Source organism: Entamoeba invadens (assembly GCF_000330505.1).
Source record: "Entamoeba invadens IP1 unplaced genomic scaffold scaff_1105074725689, whole genome shotgun sequence".
Classification (NCBI taxonomy): domain Eukaryota; phylum Evosea; order Mastigamoebida; family Endamoebidae; genus Entamoeba; species Entamoeba invadens.
Genome location: NW_004440380.1, coordinates 163,687 through 167,354, shown reverse-complemented (window position 1 = coordinate 167,354; position 3,668 = coordinate 163,687).

Genomic DNA, 3,668 nt, shown 5'->3' with positions numbered 1-3,668 from the left:
GTTTTATTGTGTTTAATTGGTGTGTTTGTTTCACATATTTTATAAAAATTCAACAAACTTCGTTTTCAAATTTTATTCTCTTCTTGAAATTAACATTTGAATGGAATCCTTGTCGGGACTTATGCAGACCACCCAAACATGACAAAGTAAACAACAGAAAACAGGCTCCTGCTATATAGGGGGTCTATAAACTGGTTGGGGAATGCTCCAAAAATTCGAAAAGAAGAATACGAAAAACATAATCAATTATTTTTAATTGTTATTATTCAAAAGAACAAAAACCCTTGATTTTCCGTTTTCGCTCACTTTTTGGAACAATTTTGATTTATTTGTTTGCGGAAGGAAAATGGATTTATTAACTGGCCAATAATATGAACGCTTTTTGTAAGTCAAGTATTGTATTTGTAAATTTTAAAAATATTTTTTTTCACAAATATTGTTTTGTAACAACCCCGTTGTGAAGTGACGGGTAAAAATTTGCAATAATTTTTGTTTTTTGGAACGAAAAATGAGACATCTGTTTTTGTATTTATCTAAAAAATAGTCATCGTTTCTCTCAACGATGATATTCATTTTAATATGTTTATTCATAAAGTGATATATATAATACATGTGGGATAAGGTTATAATATTATTTTTCGTAATAAAGAATAACATGTAAATTATATGTTTTAAAAAGTTGAAAAAAAGTCTATGTAAAAATTATTTATACTCTTTATTGTGTAATATTTGGAATTTCAAATTGTTGTAACAGATTCTGTGATAACATATCTTGAATAAAATAATCGAAATCAACATCGAGTAAATGATATTATCTGTGAATATAATTTGAAAGTTAAATGAATTTTTTACCTTTTAAAAAATAAAATGTAAAAAAATTTACTGATAAAAAATATATATTTTATATTTTTATAAATTAAAAAAAATAACTTTTATAAACATTGTTTTATATAAACAAGACTTTAAAACATTAAAATATTTATTTCAATAAAATGTTTAATAATAATCTTAAAAATCAAAACATATGAGCAAAAAAATCAAATAGTGCAAAATGTCAAAGATAAGAAAATCATAGAAAAACGCCCATGTGTGAAATGTAATCATGAAAACCTTACAGAAAGGTTAAAAGATCAGCCACAAATATATAAAATATTTATTGAAATTGAAAAAGAGCTTAATGATTGTAAAACTCATTTTGAACAGATTCAAAAGCTTTTAAAAAGACTTGGAACGACTGGATGGAGAAGAAGGTGGAAAAGTGATGTAGATTTATTTTTTGGAGGAACACGAAGTACTGAAAAACAAATTAAAAACATCTTAAAAGGAGTCACAAAAGATGTTGGGAGACCACCACTTGTTCACAAACAAGAAAAGATCGAAATAAAAGCTTTTATAGAACGTTCTCAATTAGAACTTAAATCAGTGACCGTGAAAGATGTTACAGACTTTATCAATATAACTTTGAAGAAAAAGGATGATAACAATTTAACAAAAAACAAGTCGCAGAAATAGTTAAGAAAATGCCCGAAATGGGTGTAATGAAAGCCGAGTTGATGGAAGCTGGAAGAGCCATTTTAAAGAAAGATGACATAGAAGATTATTTGTCCAGCCTTAAAAAATGGTAAATGGAAAACATGTGTCATTTGTGTTTAATTTGGACAAAATAGGATTTGACATTTTTGTAGATGCAGTTGCTCAAACTGTGTGTTTTAGTCATTCGATTGGAGAAGCTGTATACACACCTATTGGAGAAAGAGGAAACGAAATAACTATATTGGGATGTATTTCAGCATATGGTTCTGCTTTAAGACCGCTCATTGTAACGAACAGGGTCACAATCAATTGTGAGGTAATTGCGAACTCAAAGAGTAGTGCAGACATTCGAACACAAGAACGCGGTTTCATGAATGGTGATTTGTTTTATGAATGGGTTAAAATAGTTTTAGTTCCAGAAGTGAAAAAAAGACGCAAATCTTATAACACTCTGGCACGAGCAATTTTATTTATGGACGGATTTAAAGGTCATGATAAGGCTCTTGAACTGCTTTCAAAAAACAAAATAGACGTGTTGTTTTTAAAACCACATAGTTCACATATATGTCAACCACTTGATTTGTGTCTTTTTGCTGCACTCAAGGGACATCTTGCTCAAAAAGAGTTACTTTCTATGAGGTTTGAAGAATTAATGAGGGATGACAAAGAATGCAAAGTAGATCTTTTCGATAATTATTCAAAAGCGAGAGTTCAATTTGCCAAAGCAACTGTTGAAAGAGGAATTGAATCTATTATCGATTCGTGGCACGCAAAAACCAGACCAACATTGGTTAGAAGTTCTTTTATTCAAGCAAGCATTGGATTTAAAACCAAAATTGATCCAAAGAAATTTAAAGACAAAACTGAAGCAGATAGAACGTATAATGTGTGTGATGTTGATGTTCTGTATTCTAGAGGTATGAGAGAATTTTTGTACGGAAAAGGATCAATGAAAAAAGAAGTCAATGGTGGTGTAGTAAGAGTATCAATTGAAACCAAAGAACAAAAACAAAAAAGATTATCTAAAACAAAAAAGTGATTATTTTTTTTGTTTAAATTATATTGCTTTAAACATTTAAGTTTTTTATTTCGTGTTTTTATATTTTAATAAATATGTAAATACAATGTTAAAACAACAATAATAAAAATATAACACAATTAAACATTTCAAATTTATATTGTTTAAAAAACATAAGATAAACACATGAAAAAAATCATAATTATTAATATATTAGAAATAGTTATAATATCAACAATATTAAGAAAAAGACGATTTCAAATGAAATAAAGTCGACAGATATATGATTAGAGTTTTAAATAATATAAAAAATAATCTTGAAATAATCATTCGTTGATATACTACAATTTATACACGAGAAAGTTTACAAAAAATACATCACGAGAAATAATAATTTAACAATATGTGATTCGAATTTTGTGTGATATAAATTTAACAAATGAGATGCGTGAAATTAATATGTAATGACAGTTGTGAACCATTATTTGCATGATAAGATAAAATACCACTCTTTCAAAACTTATTATGATTGCATACAAATAATGTTTAATTTTATTCATGTTTTTCTTTATTGTTTTTTTGGGTTTTTTACTTTAATCATGTTTTTCAAGTTTTCTTTATATTTATAATTTAATTCTTAAATTACAAAACAACGAAAACAAAAATAGAAAATAACATGATTTATACTTCCCAAAACTGCAGAGCAGGGTTTTTCTTTTCCAGATTACATGTAAATAATGTTTTTTTTCTTTCGAAAGTTTCTAATATATTCCCCAACTAGTTTATGGATCCCAACCAGTTTATAGACCCCCTATAATTTTATCTTTTCGTTAATTTAATTTCTGTTTTTATTGTGTTAATAAAACATAAAAAAACAATAAATATTTAATAGTTGTTAATTTTTCAAAAACAATTTAATAAAAATTATTGAATTTTCTAAAATCACAATCCAATAATACCTGATGTCCCGATTCTTTACGTCTTTAAAAATGATTTTTTGCCACAAAAAACAACTTTTTAATCTTTTTTTAAGAAAAACAGATTTTTCCGAGGCATGCATTGAGCTTTTTTCTTTTTTTTTGTAAAATAAAAAATTTAAAAGAATAACATTTTACTA